We start from the raw sequence: 25,887 nt of genomic DNA, 5'->3' as shown, positions 1-25,887 counted from the left end.
TACAATTTTCCATTAAAAATGTAAGTTGTAAAATTTGTTTTCTCATTTAAACTTTCTTTGGAGTTGGTGTTGGTTTTACTTTCTGTCTTTTTTCCTTTCGGATTTTAGCTGAGTCAATTTATTTTTTTTTTATTTTTATTTTTATTTATTTATTTATTTTTTTTTTTTATTGCTTAGAGTATTACAAAGGGTATTACATATGTGTCCATTTTATCCCCCCGCCCTAGACAGTCCCCTAGCCTCCCCTATCCCCCAATGTCTTATGTCCACTGGTTATGCTTATATGCATGCATACAAGTCCTTTAGTTGATCTCTTACCCCCCTACCTCCTGCCCCCCAACCCTCCCCGGCCTTCCTGCTGCAGTTTGACAATCTGTTTGAGGCAGCTCTGCCTCTGTATCTATTATTGTTCAAAAGTTTATAATGGTCTCTATTATCCATGAATGAGTGAGATCATGTGGTATTTTTTCTTCATTGACTGGCTTATTTCACTTAGCATAATGCTCTCCAGTTCCATCCATGACGTTGCAAATGGTAAGAGTTCCTTCCTTTTTAGAGCAGCATAGTATTCCATCGTGTAGATGTACCACAGTTTTCTAATCCATTCATCTACTGATGGGCACTTAGGCTGTTTCCAGATCTTAGCTATGGTGAATTGTGCTGCTATGAACATGGGGGTGCATATATCCTTTCTGATTGGTGTTTCTGGTTTCTTGGGATATATTCCTAGAAGTGGGATCACAGGGTCACTTCTCGGCCTTTTGGCTAAGATCAAGTGTAGTATCTGTTCTTATCAGTTTAATAGCTGAGTCAATTTAAAAATATTCCACTCTTACTGATTTTGTCTTATTTTTTTGCCAATCTACCTTGTAGATTGCAGCCAGAGGTCACACCCTAATCGCACAGGTGCCATTTTATCATTCATGTGAGATGCATCTATTAATCATGTTTTTGCTCCCGATGGAACTGGAGATTAGTCAAGCTGTGACATTTTCTTTTGAGCAACTTCCTATATTCTACTTCTGATTTAGTAGTTATGTGCACACATCAGTTTCAATCATTGCTGACTGATCTTAGCTGGTTCTGACCAGGACAGTGGTCCTTATCTTTTCTCTAAATTGATTCACGGATGTGTAATATTCTGGCTTCTTGTTCTGTACCTGGGTTAATGATTTGTGAAGGATTTCTCTATGCTTAAGTTCAGATTTTAAAAGACATGCTTAACATCTATATAATGCTGTACATCTTGATGACCTCAGGGTGTGAAGCCCTTGACTGTGAGTATATTTGTCTACCTAGTTTAATGACATAAAAGTTTCTACAGCACATGCTTGATGAAGGAAGTCAGAATTATGTAGTGAATGTTTGCTTTTCTTTTTCTCCAGAAAAATATTCTATCAACTGAAACTCAGGTTTACTGCAGTGTTTCAAGACATTCTAGGTCTATTATGTTATTCTGGAAAGTGTGTTTGAAGTGACCCTATGTATTTAGGACTAGATGACATACACTATAATTTATCTTAATTTGAATAAGATAGAATATAGAGGGTTGTGGCACCTAATATGGAAATCAGGTGGGGTTTAGGGTGGTGACAGGTACTTACGGTTGCTGAGGGGATCATGCTGTTCTGGCCTGAGTGTGCAGGCCTAGGGTTTGTATATGCTGATCAGTTGCAGGCCTGTCTGTGTCACATAATTTGGTCTTTGTTTCATTGATGAAAATAACATTAGGTACCAAGTTCCATGCTTTCCTTCAGATGGCAAGGTTACTTTGAAATCAGTGTTGCTCCACATTAAGGGGAAATGACAGGTGCATTTTGTATTTTGTAATTTTTCTGTTTTATCTCCATTTTTAAAGTGTTCACAGCTATATGAATACACTCAAGCAGAGTAACAATAAGATGGCCATGAGATGACTCTGAAACGGAATGTGATTAGGGGGATTTTTTATTATCTTGAAAACACTCATAAATTGCTAATTTGAGATACAGCTTCTAAGTAGCCAAAGAGCTGTGTTCTTACCACCAGACAATGCTTGGAACAGAACAACATGTACTTGAACCACCCATAAATATTTAAAGTTTCGGATGATGTGGCACTTACCAAGGAGAGAGCTAGTGTGTGCTCAGAAAGTAATGCACATACAGGAGTTTCTTTCTCACCACAAGCATCAATACATGCACCTTTAGGATGCTGAGGAGAAATGATGACTCATCATGAACTCAGTTACTTTTGTTTAAGGTAGATGTCTGCTATGACAATAATGATTATATTATTATTAATTACTGACCGCCCCTGGATCTTGTCTTCTGTTATTCCCCTCTGTAAAAATGCTCTGCACTTTCCCAAGTTTTTCTCTATCCCCTGGCATCTCTTTTCTCTGTTGCCTATTGCCATTTCCCCATAGTTACTTTTTTCTAAACTTTCTCAGCAAGTTCTCAATACTTTCATGCTGTCTTCCGTAAAGTGCATTTTATTGGACAAGCTGAATTTTAAAATCTAACATTTTAATGCAAAGAACCTTTTATTGTAAGTTGACATTTTCTAAAACCCACCAGTTCCTAGACACATTAACATAGAGGCTTTTGGAGTGAGTCCCCGAAGCTGACACTTAAGACAGACACAATAGCCTCCCTATCTCTCTCGAGTCCTTTCCCAGAAGAGACTCAGAGATGTATAGTTCTCTCATACGAAGCCATAATAATAATCCTGGCATTGCCCAGCCGGCATGGCACTGTGGTTGAGCATTGAGCAGGAGGTCATGGTTCGATTCCTGGTCAGGGTACATGCCTGGGTTGCTTGCTTGATCCCAGTGGGTGGTTGTGCAGGAGGCAGTCAGTCGATGATTCTCTTGCATCATTGATATCTCTATTTCTCTCTCCCTCTGAAATCAATAAGAAATATGTTTTTAAAAAAGTGTGTCCCTAGCCAGTTTGGCTCAGTGGATAGAGCTTTGGCCTATGGACCAAAGGGTCCCGGGTTTGATTTCAGTCAAGGGCACATATCTTGGTTGCAGGTTCTCTCACGTTGATGTTTCCCTCTCTCTTCCACTCTCCCTAAAAATCAATGGAAAAATATCCGTGGGTGAGAATTAACAAAAATAAATAAATAAATAAATTCTGGCATCATGCTAGTGGAAGGAAAATGCAGGTGGTCAGTGATACCTGAGAAATTTGTCTAGAAAGGGCTCCAAAATTTACTCTAGGATATCCTGGGCTCTATTTTACCTTTCTTCACAGGATCATCACTTTCATCTGGATAATCGTTGGAGGGTGAAGACCATATAAAACGATTAACATATGGCTTACCTCTACCCCTCACATTTGTTTAATTACCTTGACAAAAACAAGGTGAAGAAAATGGGGAGGTTCTATTAGTACTTATTTAAATAAAGGGAATGGAATAGACACACATATTTACATAATTGTTTATATTTTTCAATAAATGGGAGGATAAGCAAGACAATTTTTAAAATGTTACTTCTATGATAGATAATTTATAGGGAGAAGGATGGCATAGGGTTAGAAGCCAGGCTTTTCTGAATATACCTTGTTTTGTAAAATTGACTGTAAGCCAATCTACATAATTTAATAATTACACAACAAAGTTAAATAAAATTTAGAAAGCTATTTCTAAAAATTAAAATGAAACAAATGAGACTTTATGTTGAGTCCAAAGCCTAAGCACACAGAAGGAACTTATTTTAAGGGACTTTAAAACACAGTGATTTGTGTGTCCTCATTTAAAAAAAATTAAATTTATTTCAATAATAACATTTTATTAATGAATGGCATTAATTATATTTTATTTAATATACTAGAGGCCTGGTGCATGAAAATTCGTGCACTTGGGGGGGGTCCCTCAGCCTGGCCTGTGCCCTCTCACAGTCTGGGACCCCTCAGGGGATGTCCACCTGGCAGCTTAGGCTGCTCTCTGGGGAAACAGGCCTAAGCTGGCAGTCAGACATCCCTCTGTCAGCCCGGGAACCCTCAGGGGATGTCTGACTGATGGGTTAGGCTCCCTCCCTCCAGGAGCAGGTCTAAACTGCAGTCGGACATCCTTAGTGCTGCTGAGGAGGTGGGAGAGGCTTCCGCCACTGCGCTTGCAGCCTTCAGCCTGGCTTGTGGCTGAGTGGAGCTCCCCCTGTGGGAGCGCACTGACCACCAGGGGGCAGGTCCTGCATTGAGCTTATGCTCCCTGGTGGTCAGTGCATGTCATAGTGATCAGTTGTTCCTGGTCGTTCTGCCATTAGGGTCAATTTGCATATTGCTCTTTTATTATATAGGATTACATTATGACTCAAACATTCTGATAAAACAGTTAAGTGATTGTATTAATATTATTAGAAATCATAATTTCAATATAATAAAAAAGAAACTTAAAATGTGAAGAGGTCAAGTAAATATTCTGCAATAAATTTGAATTGGCTTTATCAGTATGACCAGATATATTTTCTCTTAAGGAAAATAGAGCTATTTATAGTTGTGCCTATGATCAATTTAAATCAGTGATCTACCTTAGCACCTCAATTGTGAACCCCAAATATCAGCTATATATATAAAAGCCTAAGTGATCATTCGACCATCTGACTGGTAGCTATGACGCACACTGACCACCAGGGGCAGATGCTCAACGCAGGAGCTGCCGAGCTGCGGTTACTTGGCAGCTGTGGTTCTCGGATGACGCACCTGGAACCAGAGAGGAGGGAGCCCGGTTCCGGGTTGTGTCACCCACGAACTGCCCTCTTGCAATCCAGGACCCCTCAAGGGACATTAGAGAGCTAGTTTCGGCCTGATCCCTGCAGGCCAGGCAGAGGGACCCCACCTGTGCACAAATCCGTGCACCAGGCCTCTAGTTTTACTATAAAAGGACCTACGATTCCTTGTGGAAAATGGCTGAATCCAGAACTGGGATGTAAAATGTACAAAATAAGTCTGGAATATTGTATTCCAGAAAAAAAGGATTTTATCAAAGAATACTGGATTCTCGCCAGAAAGACTCAGATAACTACTGGCCAAAATGAGACAATTGAAACATTAATAAGAATAATGCCAGAAATGGACTAAAGCACCAAGTAAGTTAAACATTCATGAATTTATAAGTATATGAAAATATCCTTATCACCATCATTAAAAGATATTAGGGAATCAATTTATTATTCTGATACTGGTTCATAGAGGAAAAATCAAGTATTTTTCTACTTTTTCTGATTCAGCTGCATCTCACACTAATCAAATATTTGATGAAAGGAAGTTTCTCTTTACAGAAGTATTCTAGATTAAAAAAAGATATTTTGGAAGGGATGATGGAATCAGAATAGCACCATTTTATAACCTCCAATGAAATAATGTACTTAGAGAATATCAGTAATCTCTAGCATCATAAAAAAATAACACAGAGAAAACTAGGAATAATGCATCTCCTGATGGAACTATGTAACATGTTCTTTGTAGAATTCTTGCTAAAATGTCAACCCTAAGTCAAATCAAGCCTCAAAATCTACCAACAAGTTTATAAGCACTATAGGAACAGAAGGACATGTCACATGACACGATAGAGAGGCAGTCAGCAAACTATGGAAAATATGATAAATGGCCAGGCGTTGCCAATAAACAAATTTAAAGAAAATGAAAGGGAAAGTGATCCATCAGTAAAAAGAAATTTAAAAGAAACAACCAAATGCATTTGTTGAAATGCTTTGTATCCTGATTTGAACAATATTGCATACACATGCACACACACAGGCACATACACTTTCGGTAGATAAGCAATTATCACAGGATGTTGATAACATTACAGAACTATTGCCAACATTTTAGGAGTTGAAATTAAATTGTTTTTTGTTTCAAAAGGAATTCTTATCCCTTAAAGATATATTTATGCATGAAGTAATAAGATGGCTGAGACTGAATTTATAATAATCTAGTAGGTAAAGTGATGAATTGGGAGGGGACATGGCTATAGATGAAATAAAATTGACTGTGGGTTAGCAGTCTGTGAAGCTGGATATGGGTGAATTTTATTGCTTTTTTCCCTACTTGGGTATATGTTTGAAAATGTTCATAATAAAATTTTTAATGCCAGATAATCATTTTCTCCTCCTTAAATTTTTAATAGCTAAGGTTTCCATTCTTACACAGTGTAATTTTACTTGCAATAAGACTGACAATATGAACATCATTAGGACCAAGTTGAATAAAATATCAAGATTAATGGGAGTTTGGTTGCCTCAGTCAGCGATGAAAGGAGGAGATCCAGACCCAAGTGAGGCCAGTTCTGCTAAAGGAGCAATCAGGTTGGGTGTGGGGTTGGAGGAGATGAAAGCATGCTGCTACCAAGAAATAGAGAAAAGGAGAGCATTATGCTAAGTGAAATAAGCCAGTCAGAGAAGGATACGTATCATAAAATCTCACTCATTTGCGGAATACAACGAACAACATAAACTGATGAACAAAAATAGATCCAGAGACATAGAAACATCGAACAGACCGTCAAACCTCAGAGGGAAGGCTGGGGAGGGTGTGTGTGTGTGGGGTAAGAGATAAACCAAAGGACTTGTATGCATGCATATAAGCATAACCAATGGACACAGACAGTAGGAGGGTGAGGGCATGTGCTGGGAAGTAGGAGTGGCCAGGGAGAGGTCAATGGGGGGCGGGGGGGAAGGAGACATATGTAATACTTTCAACAATAAAGAATCTATATGTATAAAACCCTAATATGCAAATAGACCAAATGGTGGAACAACCAAATAACCGGTTGCTATGATGTGTGCTGACCACCGGGAGGCAAGCGCGGAACATAGCGGGATGGTGGAGCAGATGAGCGGGGGCCCAACCTGATTGCTCCTTTAGCAGACCAAGGCAGGGCACTGGTTGCTGTCACTGGGGCAAGCCTCTGGTGGTTACTGAAAATTCTCTGCTCACCACTTGCACCTGCTGCCAACACACAGCACTGGTCTCGATTGCTCCACGTTGTCAGCGGGTGCGAGTGGCAGCTGCCAGCCCCGATCGCCCCTGAAGGCTTCTCCACCTCCCCCTGCTCCTGAGGGGGACTGGGGCATCGCTCGCAACAGCTGACAGCACCAGCCTTGCTCGTACCTGCTGCTGGCTCCAGGCCCAATCACTCCGTCAGCATATGGGAGCAGCGGCGGTGGGAGCAGGGATGCTGGCAGACAGGGACCGGGTCCACGGCGGGAGGGGCTGGGTGGGGGTGCAGAAGATGGGCCGAGACCTGCCCATGCGCCCAACACAGCCTCGCAACCCACAGTTCCTTTGAAGATGCACGAATCTTCAAAGGGCCCCTAGTTTAATAATAATAATAAAAAAAGAAATAGAGAAAAGGAAGGAAAGATCTTGTGGAGAAGAAAAAGAGAAAGAAGGGAAACAAGGGGAGTAAGGGAGCCATATTTTCTCTTTCTTCTCCAGCCCCACACTTCAGTCTAAGTGATGCCTGAGCCCAAGGGCCACATAGTTTTGCCTGTGACTGACTTGCTCTTCACCTTACCACACTTGGAGAGTGTGAGGCAGAGAGGAGCTGATGAGTAGGAGCTTAACAGTGGCATAGATTCCTTCACTCTTCTCTCAGGAACACATGTGGAAGGTGATTGGAAGTGGTCACGTTAGCCAAGCTTTATAATAACCTTGAAATAACCTCATCTACATTCTTGTAAGCTTTAAAAAATAACTTCAAAAGCATACATGTATGCATAACACATTTCCTATAAGATTTTCTAATTATTATAATTAATCAGTTCTGTTGTTTTTATCCCTCTAATATACTTAATAAAAGGTAAAATTGGAAATGGAAACAACAGCTCATGTATTTCATGCAATATATGAGCTACATTTAAAGTGTGTATTTAATTTTTTTAAAAATCAATGGTTTCATTTGTAGTCACCATTCAACCAGCTACAGTATTTTAAAATAGTCTAAGGCATAAATATAGTGAACATACATATGTGAATTATTCTGACACTTGACAGGTGCAACTTGTCAAGTATGAAACAGCTTATATGTAAGAGCATAATTACTAGTATAAGTCTTATTTTAAAAATGGTCATTGGGGTGACATCTATATATATAAAAGCCTAAGGGACCATTTGACTGTTCGACCATTGGACCGGTAGCTATGACACGCAATGACCACCAGGGGCCAGACGCTTCGACCAATAGGTTAGGGTGCTGCTGGGGCCCTGTCAGCCCTGAATCTGGTTCACCCACACCCCGGACCCAGAGAGGAGGGAGGAGGGAGCCCAATTCCTCATGGAATCGGCCGTGGGTTAGCTTGCTGCTGGGTCCCTGTTGGCCCCAAATCTGGTTCACCCACACCAGATTCCTTTTCAATGTGCACGAATCTGTGCACCAGGCCACTAGTTGGTTAATAAAATTATATACGTTTCAGGTGTACAATCCTCTAATACATCATCTGTATATTGTATTATGTGTTCACAACCCTAACACAAGTCTCCTTCCATTACCATTTACCCCTCCATGTCCCCCTCCACCTCCCTGCATCCCCCATCCCCTGGCAGTCCACATTGTTGTCCATGTCCATGAGTTTTTTTCTCTTTTTCCCCTTTTTTGCTCAGTCCCTCTACCCCCAACACCTCCTCACCACCACCATCAGAGTTGTCTGCCTACTCTCTATCTATGAGTCTGTTTCTATTTTGCTTGTTAGTTCAGTTTGTTCATTAAATTCCACATATGAATGAAATAATATGGCACTTATCTTTCTCTGCCTGGCTTATTTCACTTAGCAAAATACTCTCTAGGTCCATCCAGGCAGTCACAAAGGATAAGATTTCCTTCTTTTTTACAACCGAGTAGTATTCCATTGTGTAAATGTACCACAGCTTATTTTATCTACCCCTCTAAATCTTTAAAGATAATTTTAATGACATAATACATTTTGTATATTTGCCTTGATGCTTTCTCCAAATTTTTCCAATTTACTTAAAGTAGTAAGAGTTATACAATAAATACAGTTCATTCTCTTTATTCATGATAATTCTGTTTTATACAGTCTCTGTGAACGCTGAATTAGCAAATACCGAATCACTGTTCGTGAGGGAAATACAGGCTTAGGTTTCTGCAAGCCTCTGGTCACATTTCATCAACCAATTAGTGTATACCTGTTCTGTGTGTGCTTCTGTTTAAAGACACCTTACTTAATGTAGATTGTTGATTCATTAACCTTGAACTCAAGGCCAACAGCAGTGTAACTCATACCTGAATGAAGCGTATCTAACATACATATTTCTCTGTAAGACTCCTCACAGTTTTGCACTTATGAAGACTAGATAGCCTTGCACTTATGAACACTAGATAGCACTAATGCGTAGGGACCCTTTTATTTTTAAAAAAAATATTTTATTGATTTTTTACAGAGAGGAAGGGAGAGGAATAGAGAGTTAGAAACATCAATGAGAGAGAAGCATTGATCAGCTGCCTCCTGCACACCCCCTACTGGGGATGTGCCCACAACCAAGGTACATGCCCTTGACCGGAATCGAACCTGGGACCCTTCAGTCCGCAGGCTGACGCTCTATCCACTGAGCCAAACCAGTCAGGGCCATAGGGACCCTTTTAAATAGCAAAATCACCAACAAAAAAGTACAAATGTGAAAATGTGACACTACTAGACCAGGAACAGGACACATGTTTACAGAATGAGCACTGAAGTGATAAAGCAGAGCACTGCCTGTTTCAGCTCAGATGGAAGCACACCCCGAAGGCAACTCCAAATTTTCACCACTCTGTTCCTGTCCAGATAACCACGGAGCACCACAAATATTGATTTGGGGGCTACAAATACATTCAGGGAGTAGACAGATTTCCAAATACAGATTCTGCGAATGAGGATTGACGGTAGTTTCTATTGGCCTGAAAAGTATGATATGGGTCACTGACCCTGGTATATTCTTTCTACAACTTTATAACCTGTTTACAGAACTAGCCTGGAGCAAAATCATCAAGTGAGTAACTTTTTCTTTTTCTATCTTAAAACTGCCTTTTGCCTTCTCAGTGGTGCACATTTAAAAAAACAAACAAAAACAGTTCAATCTCAGGAGTTAATAAGACTAAAATCTAAAGTGTAAGGTCTCAAAGATAAAGATCATGTTCCCATTTTTTTGTATTTATTGATTTTTGAGAGAGAGAGAGAGAGAGAGAGAGAGAGAGAAAGAAAGAAACATCAATTTGTTGTCCCACTTATGTATGCTTTCATTGGTTGATTCTTGTATGTGCCCTGACCGGGGAACAAACCTGCAACCTTGGCATATCGAGATGGTTCTGCAGTCCACTGAGCTACCCAGCCAGGGCATATTGTTTATATTAGTTTTCCAGAGCCTAACTTGGTGCTGGAAACATATTAGGTGCTTAGAAATATTTAGACAAAATAAATGAATATATGTCATTAATATACATCCATTAATGGTAAGCAAAATAACCTTCCAAATATATTCATGTCCTAAATCTCAGAACCTGTGACTGTTTTATGTGTCCAAGGAGAAGTAAGGTTGCAGGTGGAATTAAGGTTGCTAATCAGCTGATTTTAAGACAGAAAGATTACCTAGAATTATACAGGCCAGCCCAATGTAATCATAAAGAAAAAGAATTAGGCAGAAGAGGGAATTCAGAGGGAGAGATGGCTGTGGAAGGAGGTTAGATTTCTGCAGTGTGAAAAGGACTCACCTGCTATTGCCGGCTGTGAAGATGGAGGAAGGGGGCTAGGCATCCAGGGATGTGGGAGCCTGTAGAAGCTGGAAAAGGCAGGAAGTGAGTTGTCCCCTAGAGCTACCAAGTGAATGCACTCTCTTGGCATCTTGATTTTAGTCCAGTGAGTCCTGTGTCAGATTCTTGTCCTACAGAATTGTAAGATAATACATTTGTGTTTTTCAAGCCACTAAATTTTTTGGTAATTTGGTATAGAGCCATGCCATAGAAAATGAACATATTTATAAAATAATATTTGTAGTCTAATGTGGTGTCACAAATTTGACAAGCCATTGAAACATGCAGCAGTGAACATATAGGTATCAATGTCTGCATCCTGGTGAGGACTGGAACATGTTTTGAGAGAAGCTCATTCCCAGTTTTCAGATCGCACTATAAAACTTGATCGCTATTCATAAAATTGATTGATTGACTTTGCAATTCCTTTGGAACCAATAGTCTGTCTTCCTTTAGAGCTAAAGTAATTGATTTTATCTCACTGTTTTGTCATTTTTGAGTGTGAGATAATTGTTTTATATATTTATAAACCATGTATTAAGTAATACCTCTTTATTTCTAAAATTTTTATAATTAGCCTTTGTGATAAAATATAGTAAGATTATCTTCACAGTACTAAAAAAAGAAAAAAGAAAAAAAGAAATTTCCCTTTGAAACTTCAGGATCAATGTTCATGAAATAACCTAGCAAAGAAGTAATGAAAATGAATGTTGTTTTAAAAAATGTAGAACATGGACAAAATCTTGATTGCATATTATCAGCCAATATAATTTAATAGAGGTTTAGATAAAGAAGATTATGTTGTCATGAGAATGAAATAGGATACTGTAGCGTACTCATTTCTGTTGTCTAATGTGCTGCCTATAGATTATGTTCAGTAAATGTAAAGCTATTGCTGTTATTGCTGAGAATGCCATTGTTACTATTATGAAACATAGTAGGGCCATATCCCCCTCCTTCCTTGTTTTCTAGGCTAGTGAAAATATTTTATTTAAAAAACATCAATTTTTCTAAAACACAAAACCATGTAAATATTAGTCATTAAGAGGTACTTGCCAGTCTATTTTGCCCCCAAATGAAAGGTTTTGTGTTTTACTATCAGTCACTGATATGAGGGGATGCATAAAAATCACCATCAAGTGCAGGTAGGTAGCAATTACTTTACAAGTTCCCATCCTGTGGGTTTAGCTCCGTCAGCATCTTGTGTCAGGAGCGTTTCTGAGGCATTTACCCAGAGAGTTCATTATAGCATTGCTGTTTATTTCATCCATCCTTAGAAAGGCAGCAGCATTGTGTACTGCCAAGAATTCACTCTCCTAGGAAGTCAGCATTTTTTCAAACATGAGTATAAAAATTAAAACGGAAATAAATACTTCCCTGTACATAGCAAAACACCATTCTTTCTAATTTAGGTCAGTGATGAAGTGGTTCTGAAACATTTAGAAATGTACATTTAGTAGACTATTGATTAAGTGGGCTATATATTAAAACAAATGAAGGAGACATTAATTTAGTTCTAGTGTTTTCATAAATATATCAGTCAATTTCCACAAGGTAAAATGAACACAAAATAAAAGGGAAAACTTAAGATGCTGAACGTTATCTCATGTGTAAAATTAACCACCACATGTCCACTTCTTGCCAACTTTTATTCCATCCTTGTTCTTTCTCATCTTGCTTAGCTAAATTGAACTATTTTTGCCCACTTCTGGGTTGAACCTTCCTGAAGTTTGGAAGGTATAGAGCAGGGGTGGGCAAACTTTTTGACTCGAGGGCCACAATGGGTTCTTAAACTGAACCGGAGGGCCGGAACAAAAGCATGGATGGAGTGTTTGTGTGAACTAATATAAATTCAAAGTAAACATCATTACATAAAAGGGTACGGTCTTTTTTTTTTTAGTTTTATTCATTTCAAACGGGCCGGATCCGGCCCATGGGCCGTAGTTTGCCCACGGCTGGCATAGAGTCTGGTATTTCTTTTTAGTTCCTAATAACTGCTTTTGTCTATTGATAGGGACAGTCAGTCACACTGAATTTTGGCCAAAGCCTAAAGATTATTATTGTCGCCCTTTTTATGAGAATCAGATGTGGTAAGCATTTCCAATATAAAGACCTCAAGTATTACTTTATTTAACATCTCTGATTATTTTCTGCTGAAAAAGTCAACCTACCTTCAATTTTCTTTCCCACCAGGGGCAGTCTTTCCCATTTGTATCTGACTTTATGTGGGAGTGTTCTACAGCACGCTAATGTTTATCCATAATGTCCTGTTATGCCAAAGCTGTGTGCTTGGCCTAGTAAAGGGCAGGCTGGCATTTTATGATTCCACTGGATTGCCTCCTGTGATATTGAAAGCCTGATTTCCTAATCAACAGTATCAGCATCACTTAGGAGTTTGCTAGAGTTGCAGAAGGTAAGATCCCACCCCAGACCTACCCGTCAGAGCCTCAGGGCACAGGGTCCTGGGATTGTGCTTTTACAAGCCTGCTCTGTGATATCATGCCCACCCAGCTTGAGTAGCACAGCTCTGCAACTGTACTGCTCAAGGGGTGGTTCCAGGACCAGCAGCATCAGGATCATGCAGAAGGGGAGCTCATTCTAAATGCAGACTCTCAGGCCCCGCTCCAGGCTAAGCCAGAATCCGCATTTTAACAGGAGCTCCAGGAAATGCATGTGCACATTAAAGTTTGAATAGCGCTGTGCCACAGGCCTCAGCTTGTGTTCTTCATGTCAGTAAATAAGATGTGTCAAATTATTCAATATGTTGGCATTAGAAACAGATCATAATATATTTTAAATGGAGAATTAGGTTAAGGAAATGTTCCCAAACATAACTCACCCAAAGGGGGAACCAGTATTAACACTGAAATCAAAATTCTCAAACCAGAATGTGAAGTATCTGAAACGAGTCCTATAAAAAGGTCGCTGCTAGAGAAGGAAGGCTACAGAAAGTCACATTGCAGACCTGCTGTCTGCTTCATTCCTTTTTTATTTTTAAAACAAGCCACTGTAAGTCTACTCAAAACAATCGGGACACATCCTGGAGGACTGGGGGAAACAGCTCCTCTCGGTGGGTGCATCGCGCAGAGACCGACTTTCTCGCCAACCCTGCCAGCTCTGCTCTGTCACTGTTGTCTTTCGGGAAATGTGCCTCAGTCAAACACAAAGAAAAACTAATTGTGTGTGTGTGTGTGAGTGTTGAGTCCTTAGGGAAGAACTCTTACTTGAAATAACAAATGGACACGGAATTTGAATTTTTAAAGCTTGCACAGGCACACGGATACCTGGGCACAGATTCATTCCTGCTGCACAGATGTCCCTGAGTGTCACGGCGGGGAGACGGCTGTCAGCTGTCACAGCAGGGCAGGAGGCCGCAGCTGCGGTGCTGGGAGGAAGGATGCCATAGCTCTCCATCCAGTGTCTGCTTTCTACCTGTCCCCGTCGTGGGCACTTCTGCTTCTTGCCAAGCCTGAGCAATGGGAGCTCAGCCCAATAGCCTTACCAGTGATATCACAAAGAGTTTACTCTGAGGCTGTGAGATGGCTTTAACAGCCATGATTGTCTAATCTCATTCTGAGATTGAGCTCTTCTTTATTCTTTTGTTCCTGACATGCAAAGGTTCTCTCCCAAATTCGCTCTCTCCACCACCTACCTTGCAACCTTTTCCATTAGGGGGCAAAAAGAACCTATAAATTGATACGTTACTGTTGCTATGGTTAGTCTCAACAATCAAAATCAATTTTAATATCCACTGTGAAGCTCCAGAATATGCCCTAGATAGGAAATGCAATGAATTAGTAAAGCTCAGAGGTATTAATTATATCACAAAATGGGGATATCATCAAACCAGCCGTACTTTCTACCATAGCCCTTATTTCACACGCCTGTCTATCCCAATGGCAGTGGTGGGAAGCCCCATTGCTATGGGCTATCATTCAGGATCATTTATCCATTCAGTCAGCATGTACTAAGCACTGGGCACCTCTTATATGCTGCTGGATACATAAAGTTGAATGAGACAGAGTTTGGGCCCCAAAGTGAGCACAGCCTAGTGGGCTGAGAGGTCTGAGAACATCTGAGAGCGCTTTGGGCAGACAAGGTCAGATAAGGCTTTAGTGAAGGTCTCATGAGGGTCAGGTGAGAGGAAGGGGATGAGGGCAATCTTTTTTAAAAATATGTGTTTTTATTGATTTCAGAGAGGAAGGGAGAGAGAGAGAGAGATAGAAACACCAATGATGAGAGAGAATTATTGATTGACTGCCTCCTGCACACCCCACACGGAATCAAGCCTGCAACCTGCGCATATGCTTGACTGGGAATTGAACTGTGATCTCTTGGTTCATAGGTCAATGCTCAATCACTGAGCCACACTGGCCAGGCTGGAAGAGGGCATTCTTAATGGAGGAGAAGCACATACAAAGTTATGGCAGTGGAACGGGACCCATAATGGTGCATTCGGGCAGCAGTGAGAGGCTCCACAGGGGAGGGGAGGGCACCTGAGAGAGCCGGGTGGGGTGCTGAGCTGTGATCCCAGTCAGCCTTCCTAAGAAGAGACGTTAGCTTTCTGTGCTGTGAGTCCCAGCTAAATTCTAGCATTCCTCGATGCCTCTTCAGTGAACTGTTGTATCTACCAGGTGGCTATAAAATAACTTAAACATTACGGGCTTCAATGAGGTCAGAGGGAAATCTACTCAATACAGATGACTTATTTTCTTTTTCACGATCAGAAACAAGCTCTGTTAGACTGTGAGCACTTTAGTGTGTCTAATATTTCCCGGGATTGCTTTTTCTCTGGATGTACTTCTTTATGGGGATGAGCAGACATGCCAAAGAAAAATCAAGTGGAGCAGGGAGAAAAGTTTTATCTGTTTATTATGGCAAGCTCTAGCTTCCCCAACACCTGAAAATTCATGAGAAAACATACACCTTTCAAAATTCCTCTTACCATTTGACATTCATCATGAGGGGCTCTGATCTTAGTGATAGAATACAGTTGATCAGGAACGTTTGCTTATTTTGCAAGTTGACCTTGAGCAAGTTATTTACATAGCATCTATTTAAATGGAGTTTATTCTGTAAATCACAGATGCCGTGTCCTGCGTTGTCATTGAAATCAGAAAGGTTGTATTTGCGGGAGTACACTCATGTGCACGCCTCAGAATGTTTGAAAAGTGCAAATAGAGCAAATATGTCTTCCAAATGTTAATTAGCCACAATAAACATGAACAATATTGTGTTTACTGGTATTCAATTAAATTATAAAGTGATTTAACAGATAGGAGTATAAACAGATGGCAAGAAGAAATGACCCAGCTTTCTGCTGATTTTTATTTTTATTTTTTATTTATTAATTTTTTAAAATATATTTTATTGATTTTTTACAGAGAGGAAGGGAGAGGGATAGAGAGAGTCAGAAACATCAATGAGAGAGAAACATTGATCAGCTGCCTCCTGGACACTCCCTACTGGGTATGTGCCTGCAACCAAGGTACATGCCCTTGACCATAATCGAACCTGGGACCCTTGAATCCGCAGGCTGTTGCTCTATCCACTGAGCCAAACCGGTTAGGTCTCTGCTGATTTTTAGAGTGATCGAATTGTGAGTAGCCTTTTTTCTTCCTTTCTCCTTTCCCCCAAATTCTGTCATAACATATTTAAGTTACTTTTATAATGAAAGTTTTCATTATTTTAAGAATAAGTTAGACTTCAAAATAAAATGGTTTTATTGAAATTAAATTTAGACACTCTTGGTATCTGCTTAAATATTTATTTAGTTCAATTAAAATGTTATCATTATCAAAAAAGCCCTAGGCAGTGTCAGTGAACCAATGTGTAAAACCTAGAAGGTATATATAGAGAATTCAAGTGCTGTGATGAGTGATGCATCATTTATATGTTTCTACCACAGAAAGTGCCCACAGTTGAAATCGTACTTTTGTGCCTTCTCTTCCAATTATTACTGGCAGGTTGTAGGCCCTCTTTACTTAGGGCCACAAGTTACCTTTTCCCAAAGCGATGGCTAGATAACACGATGAATACATTTCTGCTAATTAATACAACCAGGGAAGGCAGTGTGACTAGAGCCCGCAACATTCCTCTTGTTTAGACAGTTTTATGTTGGAAATAGTTTAGTTTTGATGGCAACATGGACTCTCCTGGAGGGATGGCCATAATGGACATTAACGGGGGCCAATTGGAAAGCACTGAAATCAGGCTTAGGGAGCACGACCTTTGGGGATTGCTCAGGTCACTTTCTTAGAGGGGATCAGGGACTTGACGTTACCATGTTTTCACTTTTACTATTCCCTTTTCAGGCTAAAGGTTATCAAAATAGAGTGTGATACATGATTTCAACTGAATATAAGTTATATTTTATAAGTACCTTCTGTAAAAATGTATAAGGAGAACCTTTAGTCAGTTGTGTCTCGGTCACAAATTAGGAACAGGCACCATCAACACTGTTTTTTTTTTTTTTCAATTAGCCTGAACATGGTTAAGATGAAATGATCTGGATCATAAATAACATGATCGTAACATCAACTAAAAATAAGACATATTTTAAATGATTACTAACTTAGTAGGTATTTATATATCTAAAGGAGCAAAAGGGATGATGACTTCATATCTCTGGAGACTCAGTTGGTAGCTAGCCCTTTAATTCAACACGTAATAGCAAACATACCAATTTCAAAAATAGCTGCCACTGCTGTCCACCAGCCAAACACCACCAAACCGATTCCAAACTATAGTCAGAGTTGGGCTTACTACCTGTTAAAGGAAAGGTGCACAGTATTTGAGTCCATGGATTTTTATAAAGCAGGTGGAGGGATGGGGCAGGGCTGAAGCCATAGCTGCTAAAGAAGGAGCTGGGGGACATGTGGTCACTTTCATGGTTCAGACATTATTTTAGTTTTGGTGTGCATTCGGATGGGATAACAGAGTGGTCTGATTTCTGTCTCCCTCCATCATAGCCACAGAGTGGCCTTGTGGGAGGGTGGTGTCCTGTGATACTGTTTATCACAGCAGTGGGGATGCTGTTGTCTCTCACTGTCCTTTACCTCATGTCTGCTGTGTATCAGCCAGCACTATGGGTCTGCACACCAGTCACTCACCCTTCAAAGCTACCCTGCAAGGCCAGAAGACATCATCCTTCCCAATCTACACACAAAACCTTCACATCTACAAGTTTGGTAGCTTGGATACACAGTGAACAACTCAAGCTATTAATTTAAAAACATAAGCAGGTCAGTAAGTAAACACAAGAAACAAGGAGAAGCTTCTAAGGAAGCAGAGACACGGTGGTAGAGGGGAACTGGAAAGACTTGGAGCGGGGGTGCCTGGTATGGAATTTAAGTAGTGAGACATTTGGAAAGAGGTTCCCCGTAGGTGGATCTGGGAGGCACTCCAGGCCACTGTGAGCAAAGGCAGAGAAGTGAGAGTGCAGAGAGCAGTAGAGCTGGAGAGAGCACACAACGAGGGCGGGAAAGTCAGGAGCGGAAGGCTGGGGTGGGCGTGCTTCATTTGTCACTGAAGGTTTTTGACCCAGGAAGATTATTCCAAGCCTGGAGTGATATATGTAATAAGGATGAACATTTACTGAGCTTTTCCATCAAATAATCATTCATTCATTCATTCATTCATTCATTCATTCATTCAGCAAATACTTATTTAGTGTTGTGCCTTAGGCAGTGAGATACATGCAGGGAGTCAATCATGGATAAGACACTTTCCCCTTTCTTAGAGGATATCACAAAGACACATGGAAATAGGACTTTACAATCGGGCCTCTATTTTAGTAAACATGTGAATGGAGTTGCAGGGCTATAGGAGAAGGAATAACAAAACCCTACCTGGGCATGAGGGAAGCTCGAGGCAGTAGGTAATATTCGAGCCAGGAGTTCAAAGGGTGGGGAGCACTTTCCAGGCCAAGAAACCATGGATGGTACTGAGGACAAGGAAGGTGGAAAACTAATAAAGGAACAATGAGAACTGAGAAAAGTTGTTATATATGACAGTTAGAAGAATGCTGGTGATCACTGGGCTGCTACTCTCAGGAGAACTGTGGGGAAGTAGATTAAATCGTAGGGGTTCAATATTAATGGCAGTGGAGCCGGCAGGGGCAGTGCCTGTCTGCCTCCTTTCCGAGGGGAGAAGGGCTGTGCGAGAGACAGGGGAAAGGGCCTTTGGCATGTACACTCAACGCACATCAGGTATGGAGTGCACAGGTTTGTTTTTATTGTTATGTGTTTCTCGGGATAGAATATATAGCAACTGTTACATGCCTAAGAGTAGCAGTAAATAACCAAAAATAATAAGGCTTGCACATAAAATACTAGTGTTATAGTCAATTCATAAATTCTGTTATTTCATGAATACAATTTCATGGTTGTAATCACAAGCATTATAAATAAATAAACGGATAAATGAACAAATGAATATCTGATGAGAGAAGGGGTGGATCTTATGCTAGAGGAAAACTTAGGTCTAGGTAGTGCAGAGGTTGTCACCTTTTTTAGCATGCATCCAGAATCATCCAGAGAAGTTGCTCAGTGCCACCTAGTACTGCACGCTGGGAATCTACCTCATCTGAATTCTCACTCTCTCAGCCATGGGCACTCAGGTGGCTTTCGGCTCGCAGCCGCCATGCTGCAAAGAGCACCATGTACATGTCCCTTATGCACCTTATGTGAGAATTACTTTGGATATATAATTACAAACAGAATCACTAGGTAATAGGATAGATACATATCAATGATTGGTGCTGCATAATGCAAAGGTGCTTTCAGAAATAGCTACACCAGTCTACACTCCCACCTGCAATGCCTGAGGGTCCCTATATCACCACATTCCTGCCAACACGTGGTATTATCCAGCTGACATTTGCCAGCCTTTTAAGCATGAAGTGGTACCTTATTTATTTTTGTCTTTTTATATAGTAACTAGAGGCCCGGTGCACAAAAATGTGTGCATTCGGGAGGGAGTGGGGGGTCCCTCAGCCCGGCCTGTGCCCTCTCACAGTCTGGGACCCCTCATGGGATGACCACCTGCTGGCTTAGGCCTGCTCCCCAGGGGATTGGGCCTAAGATAGCAATCAGACATCCCTCTGGCAGCCCGGCAGCCCTTGGGGCATATCCACTTGCCAGCGGGGAGCATGCCTAAACTGCAGTCGGATATCCTTAGCGCTGCTGAGGAGGCAAGACAGGCTCTCACCACCACCACTGTACTGGCAGCCATCAGCCTGGCTTGTGGCTGAGCAGAGCTCCTCCCATGTGAGAGCACCCTGACCACCAGAGGGCAGCTCCTGCATTGAGCGTCTGCCCCCTGGTGGTCAGTGTGTGTCATAGTGACCAGTCATTCCCAGTCATTCTGCTGTTAGGGTCAGTTTGCATATTACCCTTTTACTATATAGGATAGAGGCCTAATGCACGGGTGGGGGCTGGCTGGTTTGCCCTGCAGGGTGTCCTGGATCAGGGTGGGGGTCCCGCTTTGGTGCCTGGCCAGCCTGGATGAGGGGCTGATGGGTGTTTGCAGCTGGTCACACCCCCTTCAGGGTGGGGGTCCTCACTGGGGTGCCTGGCCAGTCTGGGTGAGGGACTGAGGGCCGTTTTCAGGCTGGCAGGTGACTGAAGCTCCCAACCTCTCCTTTTTTTCTTTTTTATTCTGGGATTTATTTACCTTCTATGGCTGTCACTGGAACTGAGAGCCGGCTTTAGCTCTGAGGCTCGGCTCTAGCTCTGAGACTTTGGCTGCTGAAAGCAGGTATCTGGGTTTGTTTGGCTTCTATAATTGAAATACTATTGAAGCTCCAGGTCTGAGGCCCAGCTGGCTGAAAGCAGGTTTCTGGGGTTTGTTTAGCTTCTGTAATTGCAACATTGTTTTTTAGAGTGCAGCTCAGAGGCCGGCAGCGGCAGGCGGGGAACCTTGGCTTCCTCCATCACTGGAGCAAGCAAGCCTCCTGTTCGCTTCAGCTGCCTGGCTGCTGGCTGCCATCTTGGCTGGCAGTTAGTTTGCATATCACCCTGATTAGCCAATGAGAAGCGTGTCGGAGGTACGGTTAATTACCATGTTTGACTATTATTAGATAGGATATTGAGCGTCTGTTCACATATCTGTTTTTTTCTCTCCTAAATTGCTAACTGTGTGACCCCAGATGTCACTTCACCCTTCTAGGTTTCATTTCTCTCCTCTGTAAAATGAGGAAAAGTAAAGAAGCTTTACTTTTTAATAATTAATTAATGAATTAATTACCATTAATTCATTTACTAATCACTGCCTACACTTAATCTGTCTCACAGGAAAGTCCAGGGATGAGTTAATGCTTAGAAAGTCTGAAAAGGAGTAAGCTCTCCAAAGGAGTTATCTGCATTTGTTGTTATTCTTGGATTTCATTGAAGTGTGGTTTATCAAAAGGAAAATTTAGAAAGCATGTAGGGTATTGAGTTATTAGAAAATTGCCAATTATCAGAATTCAGTTTGGGGATATTCTCCCGAGGTCACTGGACCCATGGTGAGAGGCAACCCAGGAAAACCGCTCAGTGAATGTCCAGGAAGTGGATAATGACCAGGACAAGGGGGTGTTGGTAAAGGAAAGAGGCTAAGAGTAGATGAAAAAAGAATAATATATCTTGCTTTTCCCTTTTTTGTTTACATTTCAGTGTATAAGTATTATAATCACATCATTAAAAATTGTAAAATTGCAAAGTTATAAAAAGTAATCCATAAGTTTATCACTTTAAAAAGCTATTAAAATATTGATGTGTAATGTTTATTCCTTTCTTATTATGCTTAACTTTGAATTAATGTGCGTGTATGCTGATCACACAATCATGTATTACACCTAAGTAATGAAGAGAGTAGGCTAATTTTTCAATAGTCTGCAAAAATCACCATTTTAATTGCTTCATAATATTCCTTCAAGTGCATTTGCCAGGGTAATTACATTTTAGTGCTCTGGACTTGAAAGTAGTTCAGGATCTTTAAAAAAATGTATAGTATAAATTACAAATTATTTTAATCAAGTGGATTTGGATGTGCTAACGTATCTCATTGGAAGCCAGTGTGCAGCCCCATAGCAAGTAAATACCTTCCGTAGTATTTCTTCAAACTGCGCTGTGATCTGGGCAATCTGGGATGAAGAAACTAGCCAGGGCTGTGCGTTTAAGAATATGCCTTAGCTCTGACCTTTGGAAGAACCTGCACAAAGGTTCCATCTGCATACACCACTCAGTATTCTCAAGCGAAACAGCTCCAAGTCAGTTTGATGAGGGCTGAATTAGAATCTCTCAGTACAGGTGGGTGTTTGAAAAGCTTGATTAATCATTCTTGAGTTGCTCAATACATGGTGTCTTTATATAAGGCTTTGTCAAGATTTTTGTGAGCATTAAATGAATATGTGAAATTGCTTAGCTCAATGAATAGACATGAAAAGTCTAAGATTTAATGCAAGAATTGCAGATCAACACTTTAGATCAACACTCATATTTTGAATACTTCAGAGCTTATGACCATGACATTATGGTAAAGAATGCATGGTAAATGTACGACAAAAGGATGTATTTTAAATAAGGAAATAATTTACTATCTTGAATTCTGAATAGAAATGAGGCAGAATTAGATTGCTCGCAGCAGTTGTGAACCGAGATTTTCACCAGCAGTATTATGTTTTTTCAGTGTTACTCTGAGCACTCCAGTCCTCACTATAAAAGATAACATTAGGTTTCATTATTCTGGAAACTCCTGTAAAACCACAGGAGCGCTGTGACCGGTCCTTCCCTGTGGTCCTTAGGTCTGAGCAGTATACGGCTGAGTCAAATAAAATGGGGAATTGCAACTTTCATTTCTAAATATGTTATTTTGGAAACATAATGTATAGCATGCAAGTGGTCCCCAGATTACACTTTTTTTTTTACATAGCTAAGGAATATAACTTGCAAAACTGGAAATTGTATCAAACATAATCAGTTTGAAAACTGTGTGTTACTTTTTTGTGTGTGTAGTGCACTGAGAGCTATTAAGTTGACTAGATACACTACAATAAGTTTCTTGCCTTTTCACAGGAAATTTTCAAAATATATAAGTAGACGAATGTTATAAAAGACTTTGTACATATATTAATTCATTTACTAATCACTGCCTACACTTACTCCACTTACCCAGGAAAGAGAATAGCAAAATGAACACCCTTGTTCACATTTGCCAATTTTCAACCCATGGCCAATCTTGTCCCATCCATCTCCCCCATAAACTTTCCCCTATCATATTATTTTGAAGCAAATCATGAACATCCTAATCTTTTATCCTTAACTATTTCGACATAAATCTCTCAAACATAAAAGCTTCTCCTAAAACAGAAGCTAAAAAAATTTAACAATCATTTATTTACACCATCAAATATCTAGTTGGTTTTCAAATTTCCAACAGTTAACTGGAAAATTCCATTTTTTTTCTTCCCAGTATACAAATAAAAAGTGTAACTTTTCCATGACCTCAATCTAATAAGAACTAAAGGTTTGTATTAAGGACAGTTTCTAATGCCAGAGCCTGTTCTCTGCACATGCACTCTGTACAGTACTATCTCATTCATCGCCACCTCCTCAGCGAGATGTGAGTCCCTGAGGAACTGCTGAAGGCGTAGGTGTTCAGAGTGTACACCTGTTCTTATTCCTAGAGTCGTGATTTCCCTACTTGAGAGAACAAAGCCAGAATAGGTCATTTTGTCTATCATTATTTCATTCCTAATTGTTACACTTGTGGTTTAAGAATTGGTGACTGTTCTTGAAGAATTCAGAGGAAAATTTGAATGTATAGAATAATGGACTCTACACTGAATATTGAAATAAAAGAAATATTATTTAAGTGTGAAATAATGAGCCCCAATACTGTGTCATTGAAATTCTTGTAAGCGTTGCCTTCAGATTTATTAATATCAGTTTCTTTATCTATAAAGAACAACAAGGCATTTTATCTGATTCCTTAAGGAAATGCTTATTCTGTATATTATAGATATGGTAGTTTCTTAAAATTCAAGTAAGCAGAATTTGTATACTGTATCATTAAAACCACATGCAGTGTTTTATAAACTGACTTCAAAGATTTATACAGATATCTTGAAACATTGTTATCTATGTTTTAGATGTTTGAAATATTTTTCAAATGCTCATCAACTAATCTCAGTTGCATTGAAACAGAAGTAAATGGGTATTTAGGAACATCTTATTGCTGCATGGTACAATAATTACATTACTGAAATTAAAACGATTTTACTAGTAAGTAACTTTTCTGGGAAGTATTTTGTTGATATTTTTTGTCTGGAGGTTAAAAATATTGTCCACTACATTCAAATAAGTATTTGGCTTTACTTTCTAAAAGTTGTCACTTTGATGGAAGGACATCCTATCTAATAAAAGAGAAACATGGTAATTAGCGTACGACTGCTACCCTTCCCATTGGCTAATCAGGGCAATATGCAAATTAACTGCCAGCCAAGATGGCGGTCGGCAGCCAGGCAGCTTGAAACTAACGTGAGGCTTGCTTGCTTCAGTGACGGAGGACTCCATCGTTCCCCGCCTGCCACTGCAGGCCTCTGAGCTGCAACTCTAAGCAACTATGTAACAAATATAGAAGCTAAACAAAACCCCAGAAATCTGCTTTAGTCCGCCGGGCTTCAGCCAGCAGGATCGCAACATTGTAAGCAAAGGCCAGAAACCTACTTTCAGCAGCAGAGGCCTAAGAGCTGGAGCCAAGCCTCAAAGCTAAAGCAGGCCCAAAATAAAAAAAGAAAAAAAGAAAAAAAGGAGCGGTTGGGAGTTTCAGTCACCCCCAGCCTGAAAACAGCCCTCAGCCCCTCACCCAGACTGGCCAGGCACCCCAGTGGGGACCTCCACCCTGAAGGGGGTGTGACCAGCTGCAAACAGCCATCATCCCCTCACCCAGGCTGGCCAGGCACCCCAGTGGGGACCCCCCACCCTGATCCAGGACACCCTTCAGGGCAAACCAGGCGGCACCCACCCATGCACCAGGCCTCTACCCTATATAGTAAAAGGGTAATATGCCTCCCAGCACCGGGATCAGTGGAGCCGAGAGGCCTCCCGGCACCGGGATCAGCGTGACAGGGGGCAGCGCCCAAACCCGCTGATCGCCCTGATGCTCTGTGTGTGAGAGGGGGCGGGGCCACAACCTCCCTATTGGCCCTGCTCTGTTCGTGACAGGGGAAGGTGCCCCAACCCCCTTATCAGCCCTGCTCTGTGCCTGATGGGGGGAGCTCCCCAACCCCCTGATCGCCTTGCGGCTCCATGTGTGACAGGGTGCGGCGCCCCAATCCCTGATCGGCACTGCTCTGTGTGTGACAGGGTGCGGCGCCCCAACCCCCCCGCCCCCACGGGCCCTGCTCTGTGTGTGACGGGGTAGAGCCATAACCTCCCCATAGGCCCTTTCCTGAGTGTGAGTGTGGCAGCGCCCCAACCCCCTGATTGGCCCTGCTCTGTGGGTGATAGAGGGCGGTGCCCCAACCCCCTGATGGGCCCTGCTCTGTGCGTGACAGGAGGTGGCGCCGCAACCTCCCCATCCACCCTGCCTTGAGTGTGACAGGGGACGGTGCCCCAACCCCCCAATCGGCCCTACCCTGAGCGTGACTGAGGGTGGCATCACAACCTCCTGAATCTCGAATCTCCCTGCTCTGTGCATGACAGGGGCGGCGCCCCAACTCCCCAATCAGCCCTGCTCTGAGCCTGACCAGGGGCTGCACCTAGGGACTGGGCCTGCCCTCTGCCACCCGGGAGCAGGCCTAAGCCAGCAGGTCGTTATCTCCCGAGGGGTCCCAGACTGCGAAAGGGCACAGGCCAGGCTGAGGGACCCCCCTGCCCCCCGAGTGCACAAATTTTTGTGCACCGGGCTATAAAGGAGTTGGTGTTTCTCTTTTGACTGCTTAGTTGGGGGACACGGTTATGAAGCCCAAATAACTCGAGTTAGTCAGGCTAAGTAGCTGTAAGTGACAGAGGCCACCTGTGAGGACTTGGTCACTACCCCTCACAGCAGCCATAACCACACAGTATCCAGTCTTATTATGAGCCAGGGAGATGTTCATCTCTTTATTTCATTCAAAAGTCAAACTTCAAACTTTGGAAGTAGTTATTTCTAGCCCCAATTTGTAGATGC

General features: G+C 41.4%; 1 protein-coding gene and 1 pseudogene across 1 annotated transcript in view; both read left to right on the top strand.

Annotated features, from left to right (window-relative positions):
- CNTNAP4 (contactin associated protein family member 4) overlaps window positions 1–25,887 on the top strand; it is a 245,985-nt gene that overhangs the window by 88,737 nt on the left and 131,361 nt on the right. The window lies entirely within an intron of this gene.
- Window positions 746–898, top strand: LOC118674929 (annotated as a pseudogene).

The sequence above is a fragment of the Myotis myotis genome, unplaced genomic scaffold (assembly GCF_014108235.1).
Source record: "Myotis myotis isolate mMyoMyo1 unplaced genomic scaffold, mMyoMyo1.p scaffold_m19_p_19, whole genome shotgun sequence".
Lineage (NCBI taxonomy): Eukaryota > Metazoa > Chordata > Mammalia > Chiroptera > Vespertilionidae > Myotis > Myotis myotis.
The sequence above is the reverse complement of the archived record's forward strand: the minus strand, read 5'-3'. Positions and strand labels throughout refer to the sequence as shown.